The sequence below is a fragment of the Mustela nivalis genome (genome assembly GCF_964662115.1).
Source record: "Mustela nivalis genome assembly, contig: HAP1_SCAFFOLD_568, whole genome shotgun sequence".
NCBI classification, from domain to species: domain Eukaryota; kingdom Metazoa; phylum Chordata; class Mammalia; order Carnivora; family Mustelidae; genus Mustela; species Mustela nivalis.
In genome coordinates, this window is record NW_028136091.1 from 444,213 (window position 1) to 456,327 (window position 12,115).

The 12,115-nt window shown below is 47.2% G+C and overlaps 1 long non-coding RNA gene across 1 annotated transcript; it reads left to right on the forward strand.

Annotated features, from left to right (window-relative positions):
• Positions 1–317: 317 nt before the first annotated feature.
• On the forward strand, positions 318–11,107 carry LOC309857262. Its single transcript, XR_014307588.1, has 7 exons — positions 318–459; positions 1,394–1,421; positions 2,278–2,351; positions 3,606–3,630; positions 6,365–7,297; positions 10,143–10,242; positions 10,719–11,107. It is a non-coding gene; the product is annotated as an uncharacterized lncRNA (long non-coding RNA).
• Positions 11,108–12,115: the final 1,008 nt, after the last annotated feature.

A 12,115-nucleotide genomic window follows, 5' to 3' on the forward strand; every position in this document is an offset into this window, starting at 1 on the left:
CACACGTTCTAGCCGTGGGAGACCCCAAAGGGGCAGTTCAGCCCCTGCCAGCCAACCACATGACGCCACATGATCTAACCCACATTCATATCAAGCAATAATCTCCGAGCTATTCATTTTTTTAAGATTTTATTTCTCAGAGAGAGAGAGTGAGAGAGAGAGAGTGAAAGCACAGTCAGGTGGGAAGGGCAGAGGAAGAGAGAAAGAGCAGGTCCTCCCTGAGGAGGGGCCCCCCACGTGGGACTGGATCATAGCATCCTGAGAGCATGACTTGACGGGAAGACCAGTGCTGAAAGGACTGAGTTTCCAGGCGCCCCTCCTCGAATTAATCTTGAACAGCACCACCAATGTGCTGATGGGTACATTCTTGATGTCCTTCCAGATGTGTCTGAGAAAATCTCAGTCTGTGAGACGCTTTGCCATAAGCCCAAAGAAGAAGAGGACCAGAGTGTTGCCAAGGTGAGGTTGCCTCTCTTTTTCCCCAAGGAGAAAGCATTGCTTTCTTGGTTTCTTTCATCAAATTCAGATGACAATCAAATTATACACTATATGTTGGTGAATTGGACATAATAAAAAAATTCATTTTCCTAATGTAAATTTTTTGTACATGGAAGTAAAATGGTTTTTTAAAGATTTTATAACTTTATTTGACAGACAGAGATCACAGTAGGCAGAGAGGCAGGCAGAGGGAGAGGTGGAAGCAGGCTCCCCGCTGAGCATAGAGCCCGATGCTGGGCTCAATCCCAGGACCCTGTAATCATGTCCAGAGCCAAGGCAGAGGCTTTAACCCACTGAGCCACACAGGCACCCCTAAAGTGAATTTCAAACTGTATGTGTGTGTGTATGTATGTGTATATATAATTTTATATACATATATATGTATAAATGTGTATATATATATGTATATGCTTATATATATATACATACATATAAATATATGTGTGTTTATATAAGTATATATATATCCATATATATACACATACGTGTGTATACACACACATACACATTTGAGAGGACATATGTATAATTTCCCTTTTGCGGAGAGTCCTGAGTGGTTGTTTCCTGCCCACCATCGTCTGATTCAAGAGGATATTTACCACTGGCAACAGCAAATCTTGTTAGAATTGCTGTGGTATGATCCTTTCCATCCACAAGAGTTTCTCTTGCTTGGATGAAGAATTTTGTAGTTGCCATCCTGAGTGGACTGGGTAGACACATCTCCCAGGAAAAATAACTTCATACAGGCATCCAGGTCCCACTCTTGGGGCCTTGGATTCAATCACTGTGTTCCATCTGGTTTCCTAAAGTCATTCAGAGAACTAAAGATCAGTACAGGCAGACAAGTATACAGCACGGCCAGAGACTCATGGTGTCCTCTTTTCTGTGCCTGCAGCCTCAGGAAACATCAACAGAGGGAGGCGGTACGTATTCTGGACTCAGTCTCTTCCTGGGGAAAAACTCTAGCTGGTAAGGCAGGTGGGGCCCCCTTGCAATCTTCAGTCTGGAGAGCCTCCCTGATTGGGGGTTCTTGGTAGGACTCTTGGTGGTTTGGGGACAGGCATATTTCCCAGGTGACAAAGTATGCTCTTTTGTCTGCAAGACTAGGAAGCCAGTGGGTTCTGTGTGTGTGCTGTGAGTTTGTGTGCATGAGGTTTTTGGTTGAGGTGTCTTTTGTGGCTCTATGTAGTGTGATTGTGAGTGGGTGATTTTTTGTGGGAAACATGGAGAGACAGAGGCGGAAAGATACAGACAGAAAGACAGAGAGGGAGAGATGAATAGAGCAAGAGAGAGCGTGTATATTTCTGCAGGAGATAGATTCTACCACCACTGCCACTGGCCAAAGTCAACATTCTCAGAGAAAAGAATAAACCTCATCTAGGGCACACGTTCTAGCCGTGGGAGACCCCAAAGGGGCAGTTCAGCCCCTGCCAGCCAACCACATGACCCCACATGATCTAACCCCTGTTCATATCAAGCAATACTCTCCGAGCTATTCATTTTTCTTTTAAGATTTTATTTATCTGAGATACAGAGAGAGAGAGAGAGAGAGAGAGAGAGCCCACAGTCAAGTGGGAGCAGCGGAAAGAGAGAGAGAAGACGACCCTCGCTGAGCAGGGTGGCCCCCATGTGGGACTAGATCTCACAACCCTAAGATCATAATTCAGATGAGCAAAAGGCTGATGCTGAAAGGATTGAGCCCTCCGGGTGCCCCTCCCCGAATTATACTTGAGCAGCACCACCAATGTGCTGACAGGTACATTCTTGATGTCCGTCTAGATGTGGACATCGGCTTGGTCTGGGCGTGGCCTCGCCAGAACATTGAAGTGCAGAAACACCAGCATATTGCCAAGGTGAGCATGCCTGTCTTTACCCAAGGAACAAGCATTGTTTTCTTGGTTTCTTTCAGCAAATTCAGGTGAAAATCAGATAATATATGTTGATGAATTGAACATAATAATAAAAAATTCATTTTCCTACTATAAATTGCTTGTATATGGAAATAAAGTGATTTTTCAAATGTATATGTGTCTGAATGTGTGTGCATGTGTAATTGCATAAATGTGTAATTACACATACACACACATTTGAGAAGACATATGTATAATTTCCCTTTTGGGGAGAGTGCTGAGTGGTTTTCTCTTGCCAACCATCATCTGATTCGAGAGGACATTCACCAATGGCAACAGCAAACCTGGTTAGAATTGCGCTGGTGTACAAAAGATAAAAGAAAGAAAAATGGTGTAACATTATCATTATTTAGAAAAGGTATTGATACTATTTGTTCCAAATTATAGAAATATTATAGTATAACCTCACTTTCTTTTTTTTTTAAGATTTTATTTATTTATTTGACAGAGAGAAATCACAAGTAGGCAGAGAGGCAGGCAGAGAGAGAGAGAGGCAGAAGCAGGCTCCCTGCTGAGCAGAGAGCCCGATGGGGGACTCGATCCCAGGACCCTGAGATCATGACCTGAGCCGAAGGCAGTGGCTTAACCACTGAGCCACCCAGGTGCCCTCACTTTCTTAAAGCTAAAGAAAGTAATTTCTTATTTCGCTTTTAAATTTGGTCAACTTTTATGAGGTACCTATACAGGATACATAAAGCAGGGATCCCAAATGTCCTTGCTGAAAAGAACTTTCTATAGTTAGTAGATCATGCTTTCATTTTAGACCCACATTAGTCTACACTAGACTTTTCGAGCTTTAATATTACATTAGTTAAAATGATTTGGGGTTCTGTGAACAAACGCATTTGCTAAACACTAAGTATGTTCCTAATATGTATAGACAAATAAAGGTTGGTTGAACTTCACGAATGATACTTAAAAAAAAAAAAAAAAAGAATTGTGGTGGTGGCATTCATTCCCTCAGCAACAGTTTCCCTTGCTTGGATGAAGAATTGGTAGGCACCATCCTGAGTGGACTGGGCACACACATCCCCTAGGACAAACAATTTCCTTCAAGTGTCCTGTTTGCTTTCCGTGGGGGCCAAACACTGGGTTCCCTCTGATTTCCTGATATCACTGAGAGAACTAAAGATCATGAAGTCAGACAGTATACAACATGACCTGAGCCTCATGGTGCTCTCTTTTCTATACCTGCAGGTGCCGCGCAGACTGAGCCAAAGAGGTGTGTATTCTGGAATCAGTCTCTTGCTGTCTGTAGTCAGGGGCACCATCAGATCCTGGGTTCCCACTGGAATGGGGATCAGAGGTGTGGTGAAACAATGGGTTTTCTATGTGCATACCCATGGTCATGTCTTTGTAATTCAGGTAGTGATTTTGTGTATGTGGAGGTGGGCTGTGTCTCAGTGTGAAATAATGAGGTGTGATTCTGAATGGGCATGTGGTTTTGTGTGTGTGTGTGTGTGTGTGTGTAACCAGGATTTATGTCTCCCTAAATAGCACAGTTGCTGGTGTGAACTTATCATTTAGGAAAAGACAAAGAAAATCCCGCCCCTTGCCTCATGGGTGTGTTGTGTGTCAGAACTTACGGCATTGTATGACTTAAAAATGTGTGCAGTCTATCGTATGCCAAATACATCTGGTTCCATCTGACAAAATCCCAACACCATGGAGGAAAGTGTTCCCAGGGTCCTGAGAGACTAATAACATTTTCAGAAATCACTTGAGTCTGTCAGGAATGACTTCAGTTCATGATGGGTCTCACCTCTGAGCAGACAGCGGGAGCGATCATGACTAAAGAAAAGGAGCCGTAGGATATTCAGTTGGCGTCAGAGGAAAGGGAGGCTGGAGAGGGTGCTGAATGACAGCGAGGATGTAGTGCCTGTGTTTGGGGAGCCTAGCACCGAGATGAGGCCCTTCAACCTCAGATCTCATGATATTTTTCCCATCTCAATTTCTAGGGGAAGACCCTACATTTCTACACTGAGTGGCATTAGTAATAGCTATTTGCCTTGTTCTTGATCTTCCCTGAACGGGGCTCTCACCAAACCCAATCCCAGAGGCCATGTTCCATCAGACTCTTCAGATTAAAGGGATATTTCATCTACGACCCCTCCTCTGTTCCCACAACTTTTTGATGAAAGGAGCCTGAGAAAGAATCCTCTTCCTCGTAGGGGGAGAGCTGAGGCAGGTGGTCCCAAGGGCAGATGGTTGCCACACCCTGTTCTGAAGGGAATTTGAGAAGTGGGAGCCTGTAGGTTCTAGAAACCTTTGTCTCTAGACCATAGTCTCACGGTAGTGTTGAAGGGAATGCCTGCTGGGCACAACCCAATACAGAAGTGAGAGCAGCAGCTAGGCTCTAAGGAGTCCTGACTCCATCAGATCCTTCTGCTTTGACGGGTGAGGGCATGATCCAGGGGCTTGGACTAGATCTTCAGAGGGAAGATGTAGAGGGGATGGGGGGGCGGGCAGAGGGACAGCTCAAAGGATAGCCAGGCCATGTGAGAGAGGGAGGGCATGCCAAGATTGCAAGGATAGGTGAATCAGGTGAAGCCTGGGCCCAGCCTGGCCCATGCTGAGGACGCCATTCGGGCTCTTCCTGCACAGGGACGAGGCAGGTCACACTGTCACGGCTGGTGTGAGCACTGTATGGACGTCTTCCTAAATCCCCAGGGAAGGGGCTTGCTTCTCATTCCATCCTCTTCTCCGGCCACCTGTGCGACAAACCAGGCTCTTTCCATCATGGAAATTAGGGAGAGTCAGAGAATGCCGTCAGGTCTTCTGTTCCCCCACCCGAGACACATCAGTGTGGATGGAACAGGACCAGGCCAGACACACGGAGGCTCCCAGCCTGAACCACCCAGGGCTAGGAGGGGCGAGTTTTTACTTTTCACCTGCTTCTGGAAGTCACTTGGTAACCAGTCCTTGTCTACACGCAGTTGGCCAAGGGTTATCTGGCCTGCAGACATATTTATGCTGAAGAGATCTCACACCATGTGGCTATGGCAGCTGTAGAACATTCTAGGTGTTCATGAGGTGAGAGGGGCACAGACTCCAGGCATGGTGAACTTAGCAAAGTCATGGGAGCTGATCCCATGATTGGGGTGCTTCTTGCTCCTCCCTTTTATGGCCCAGAGGACATCAGTTTGATGGTTTCTCTGAAATGATCTGAGAGTTCGCACACCCAAACTCTGTGTCCTTCTACTCAGGGGGACAGGAGACCTGCACCTGGTAGCCACTGCAAGGGCACCAATTGCATCTCTCATTCCTTCTCACCCAGATGGTTAGCTCTCAGCAGCCTCTCTTGATACAGCCTGGATTAGGGTCTACTTCAGGGGCAGAAACGTCCCTCTTCACCTTGTCTGGGCCTCTGTGGCCCCACAAAATGCTAAGTGCCTGCCGAGGCTCTTGTATGGACCAGGAAGAGAAAGATGGGCTCCTGGGGACTGTGAACTGTCCCTGCCCCTAGCGAGACATGTCTGCTCATGTGTGAGTTAATTCAAGGAAACAAAGCTAAACAGTCCCATTTTCATCACATCAGCTAAATTACAGGTGCCCCGTAATGCATGTTTACAACACAGAACATTTTCATTTTCACAGACAGCTCCCCTGGGCACCTGTTCTGAGCTTGGCAGAGGGGCTGCTCACAGACCCCATCTAACCCACACTGTTTCCACCAAGTTGGGAACACAGGTTGATCCGTGCACGGGTGAGAGCTATCTTGATCCCATGGAGACAGGGAAGTGCCATGTGAAGTGGCATCGTTACTTTTGCTGAGCCTTAGCAGCTGTGCTCAAGGTCTTGTTGAAGGGCTCTGACTCAGGGAGCCCAGGGCAGGTCTGAGGACCTGGTGGAAGAGTAGGTGTTGCCAGGCGAGCCAGCCTGGCCTCCACTGGAGCCTCAGGCGCAAGGGAACCCCTCTCTCTAACAACCCGCTGCTCATGCTTGTGTCTCTATAGAATGGAGCCTGGAGACGATATTAGAAGTCAGCTCAGAGGAAGAAGACCCTCCAGGTAGGGAAGTACACTCAGGTAGGAACCAAGGGGAGAGGGTTCCTGGGAACAGGCAGATTACAGCAGATACTTTGTAGATCGAGAGTGGGAGGTAGGAAATCAAAAAGATGAAGTATATGTATTAGAGGATTTCTTTCTGTTTTTCAGCCATGGAGAGATTTTATTTTTTAGAGAGAGTGAAGGATTGGCGGGGAGGGGCCATGGGAGAGGGAGATGGTGACTCCAGGCTGAGCCAGGAACCTAATGCAGGCCTGATCCCAAGGATCAGAAACCCAGCTGAATGCAGACATTGAAATGACTGAGCCATCCAGATTCAGTCTCTGTTTTGTTCTTTTCCTGTAATGGTAGGTTTTTTTTTAAATTAATTTATTTATTTTCAGAAAAACAGTATTCATTATTTTTTCACCACACCCAGTGCTCCATGCAATCTGTGCCCTGTATAATACCAACCACCTGTTGCCCCAACCTCCCACCCCTCTGCCATTTCAAACCCCTCTGATTGTTTTTCAGAGTCCATAGTCTCTCATGATTCACCTCCCCTTCCAATTTACCCCAAATCCCTTCTTTTGAAATAGAAGTAGTCTGCGTCTGGGCTTTGAAGGTGCTCTGTTTGTAATCCTCTTTTCTTATTTGATATTTATGATTCTCTCCAAAAGTGCAGTGAGGCTGCATTCCTCACTGCCAAACATAAGAGCCTTTGGAGACCCTCCTAGGCTCGTTGGAATTTCAGACCTGTGTGAAGACTGCTGAGCTGGTCGCACACCCTGGTGCTCGAGGGTCCCACTGAGCTGTTTCCTGGACGACCCGGCCCAGGACAGGGGCTCTAGAAGTGGGACCATTGTCTCTGCTCCTGTCTGATCCCACTGCTCCAGCCACACGGTAATGGACCTGCTCCCCACATCATGGTCCCAGACCACCCTTGGACCTTCCCTCAACCCGCTTGGGGCCTCCCCCAGTCTTTCCAGGGCTTGGGGGCTTGGCATGATTGCTGGCAAGTGCTGGGGTTTATATAGCTGTGCTCGCTGTGGAACCCTGTCTCCACACTGACAGCCTAGGGGAATTTGGATGTCATTTTCCCTCTCCTGTCACATTCACCTCTTCTCTGGGCTAGGACACTTGTGGGCTGTAGTAACACTCAAGTATGATTCCAGTGTCTATGATCAGCCCAGGCATAGGGCAGTACCTTTATTGCCCAGGTCCCTGTCACACTCATGCCCAGCACAAGCCAGGCCCATGGAAATCACCTCCATGCTAGCTGGTTTGGCTCATGGGTCAACTGAGGTAGGACTAGGGAGGATGGCAGTAAACCCATCATCATTGCTCCACTGTTGCCATTTCACAGAGCAATCAGGTTGTCGGAGGTGAGAGGAGAAGGGAAAGAAGAAATTCATGATTCGGGGAAGGATGAGGGAGCATAGCAGGAGGGAGCCGAGGAAGGCAGGAAATCATGGGGACAGAAAGTCATGGGCAGCACCTTGGATGCCTCTTGAAAGAATGGGATGACAGGCTTTGGTTGCAGGTGCCAGTTCTGAAATGTAAGGGCCAGAAAGGGCCCAGAGACCCTGGAGGACTTCATATCAGTGGGCTAAGGGGATCATGGCTCTGGGGCTGGTGAGATGGGGGGACTGCAGAGCTGAGGACAGAAATTGAGTATTTGGGTCAGGGACATGATCCTGGGAGAAGTGGCCTGAGTCCTCACCTCAGCCTGACTGTCCCCTTTCCCTTCGCAAGGCATGGCCATGTCTGTTACCATCGCTCTGCCCAGAGAAGACTATTTCGCAGACTTAGAAGATTCAGAACAAGAGATCCATAATCCGTGTGCCATCATTTCCTCTTTCATTCCGTTATACTCTTTCTTTTCTTTCTTTTTAGTTTCTTTAGGTAATGAATTATTTTATTTTGAGAGGGAGTGAGATCATGGGAGGGGGTGAGGTGTAGAAGGAGAAAGAGAGAATCCCAGGCAGATTACCCACTGAGTGCAGAGCCTGACAGGGGACTCGACTCCACGACCCTGAGACCATGGCCTCAGGACTCACACACTTCACCAGCTGAAGAAACCAGGCACCCCTTCTCCTCTCTCTTACTGATAACCTCCTTTTGGTAGCTTCAGCTACTTTCCTCTTTCCTGCTTTTTTTGATTCTCCTCCTGTAGGACCTGGGCTTATGCAGGCACTTGCTGTTCTCAGATCTTCAAATCTATAGTCTCTGTCCTCAGCCCTGCTCAGCAACTTCCTCAGCATTTTCCTGGTTTCTGGTCCCCAGTCTGCATGAAAAAGCGAGTGCACAAATGGGCCATAGGCAGACCGAACATGAAGATGGGTTTCTGACCACAACCAATCCAGGACCCAATCCTTGTTGTCAGCCGAGCAAGCAGGCTTACTATGTATGTCAGACTTGGAAGGAGGTTGGCTGCTGTATCTAGCAAAAGGCCAGGAATCTGCACCAGATCCCACAGAACAATAGGCCCAAATGGCCGTAGTTCTATCTGAGCGCTTCCCTAACTCTTGTCCCCACTCCCCACCTAGGTCTGACGGACCAGAAAACATCAAGCTGGGACCCCGAACAGGCACATAGGATGCCTCACTTCTAGACAGCTCACTGAGGCTCTCTGGGCCAATAGGCTCCCATCGGGCATAGCTGAGGCCTTCCCTTTTCCCCACTAGCAAGAGTTCTCACTCTTCTGCTTGATGTGGAGTCTCTGCCAAATGCACATAATGGTGGCTTGACTCCCTTGCTCTAGCTAGCTCTGATATTCTTTGCCTGTTGTCATTTGCTTGGCCTTCCTTTACAGGACAGGTCATACCAGAGGTCCCGCCAAGACCCCGTCTGAGCTGCCGTTGCTTCAAAACCACAGCTTTCCAGCCTGGCACCTGGGCCTTCTTCTGGGGTCCCCTTTTTTTTTGGCCTCCTTGGTGGAACCAGACCATTCCTTTTTGTCAACTTATGCTGTCCTTTTGGTTACAATGTTGTACTGTTCTGTGCAAACCTGTTGTGAGTCATAAGAAGAAGAATCAGAGCTTGGAACCATGTATAGGCTCTTCTGAATCTTGTCTGAGCCTGCCTCAGAGACCAGGGAGATTGATGATCTCAGCAGATTGTCATCCACCGCGATGAACTGAGCTGAAGGTCCCCAATCACAAAAGCTGAAGTTCTCCCACTAAGTCAATGTTGGGTCCTGGCAGTATCCTCTCTGGGTTTTCACTGGGTGGGGAGTCCAGACTGATGGGTCTGTGTTCAGAGGTGGCCAACTGTCATTTTGGGGGGCTCAAGACATGAGATATACTAATGTTCTATTTTGACCAACCATCACCACTTCTCTTTGGAATCCTCTAAACGTAAACTCTCTCTTCTCCCAGAAAACAAAAATGTCTGCTTCCTGTATGTACTGTCCTCACAATCTCAAGTCTTATTCCCCGCAACTTTTCCAATGATGATTTGGGTCTTCAGGGCCCACTCTGGACAACCTGATTTGAGAAAATCGTTCATTTGAGAAGCAGGCATGTAACACACAAGATATTGGGTCAAGGCTCCCATCTAGTTCTTTGTTCATTTTGTATACGCTTAGTTAAAATACTACTTCTCATTTCCCATAAACGGCTTGCTGCCATTCACCCAGAATGACCCCTTTACTCCTTTTTTTCTTATTATAATCACTATACTAATTATTATCCTTGTTAAGTGAGAACATAGCCTATGCCACTCCTCTCTGTGCTTCTGACCGCAGGATGTGCCATCCATCCCTGGACCCCATGGCAAATCCTTCTGGGAAATTCAGATTTCAACAAATGAAAGGAATCACCAAGACTGGAAATTCCAACTCCTGGGTGAGCTCCAAAAGGTGGCGACTTTTGATTGTTCGGGCACAGGACTTGGAGGATTTACTATTTATGCCACAAATTAGAACAATGTTCCCTTTATTGGAAACTGCATAAATAAGAAAGCCTGTAAGAAACCTATCTCTAATTTTGGGGAAATTGACTCATAATACAATTTATGTGGAAGATGGAATATGGAGCCGTCTGAGCCTATTGTTGGCATAGTGATTTTCGTGCCATTGCCGTAGATTTTTAGTTGGCAGGAGGTAGTGGTATTTGTGTTACTGTTTACACCTTTTGGTCCATAAAGTAAGACAGAACAGTCTCTGAAAGGCCTTAAGGAAGAAGCTGTTTGGCATTAAGGCTGATCCTCATGGCTAAGGGGATTAGTTCTCTTGGACTCAGTTGGGCAATAGGGGTTCCTGTTTGGAAGCACCCTATAGTGACCCTTAACATGTTCTTGTTTGTTGTGTTTATCTTCATAGTGGTCATAGTGCTGGTCCACTGCGTTCTTGCCAGAGTCTTACAAGCATCTATACAGATGTTCTGTCATCACATGCATGGTCAAGAAGACCTTCCAATACAGTTGCCCATGAAGATGACTAGACCATGTTCAGCAGTGAAGTGTGGGATCTCTGGTCTTCTCTGACTGGGTCAACCTCTCCCAAGGCTCAAAATGGGGACAGACACGTGGAAGATATGAACGGGCAGTGCCATGACCATACATAACAATAGGTCTCTGGGGGCGCCTTGGTGGCTCAGTGGGTTATGCCTCTGCCTTTGGCTCAGGTTATGATCTCATTGTGCTTGGATTGAGCCCCACATCAGGCTCTCTGCTCAGTGGGGAACCTGCTTCCCTATCTCTCTGCCTGCCTCTCTGCCTACTTGTGATCTCTCTGTCAGATAAATTAATAAAATCTTAAAAAAAAATAGGTCTCTGGCCTGTAGTGTATATCCCAGGAAATCAACCCATTATCTACAGTTTTCTCCTTGGAAGGCATCAGAGCACAATCTGGTCCATCTGGCCTACAAAGCGAACCAATAACCTCTGTAGCAATTGTCCTCAAATGACCAGGAAATGGTTTGTAACTGAGTCTGTGCCTGATTTCTTTCCCTATACGCACCTGAGGCCCAGCAGATACAATAGCCCTGACAAAGACATGGGATGCCATGCTTCTAGACCACTGGCTACAGCTTCCTTATGCCCAGAGGCTTTAATTGGGGCATCCCTGAAGCCTTTCCTTCTGGCTGTACAATGTTTCCCTACTCCTATGCTACCCTTGAATCTCTGCCCAAATGCAAGTGATAGTGGCTGACTCCCCAGGCATGGAGCTGGGTTCAGTCAGGGGTACTAGGCCCACCCTGCTCTAAGGGAACCCTGTGAAGTCTGGTTCTGGCTCAGGTACTACCCACACTGGTGTTTTCCTGACTTCGGTGGCTCTGGACACGTACAACTCCCGCTCCATTTCAACTTCCAAGATTGCTCCAGCAAGGGTCTGCTTCCAGAAGTTCCCTTCCCTTTTTCTTCAGCTTTAGAAATATGAAGACTGAGGAGTTACACGACCATGTGGAGTTGCTGAATAAGATTCTGGATGTCTGGGACATAGTGCAGGCAAAATTTTAGATTTGAAGTGGGGTCATGAATTCCAAAAGTTTGGAACTGATGAGCATAGAGTTTCCCTGAATACAAGAGAAAATAGGAAAATAATTCTGGAGACCCTTGGTGAGTATCCTGGGGAGGAGGTTGGCTGGTTGTTGGTATGGAAGGGCCCCTCTAAGAGGAGATGGAACAAGTCCCCTGCCCTGTAAGGAAATAATGGAGAAAGTCTGTAGAGACATGATCTGGGGAGACGCTTTGCAAAGGAGTGGGAAATTTGCCCAC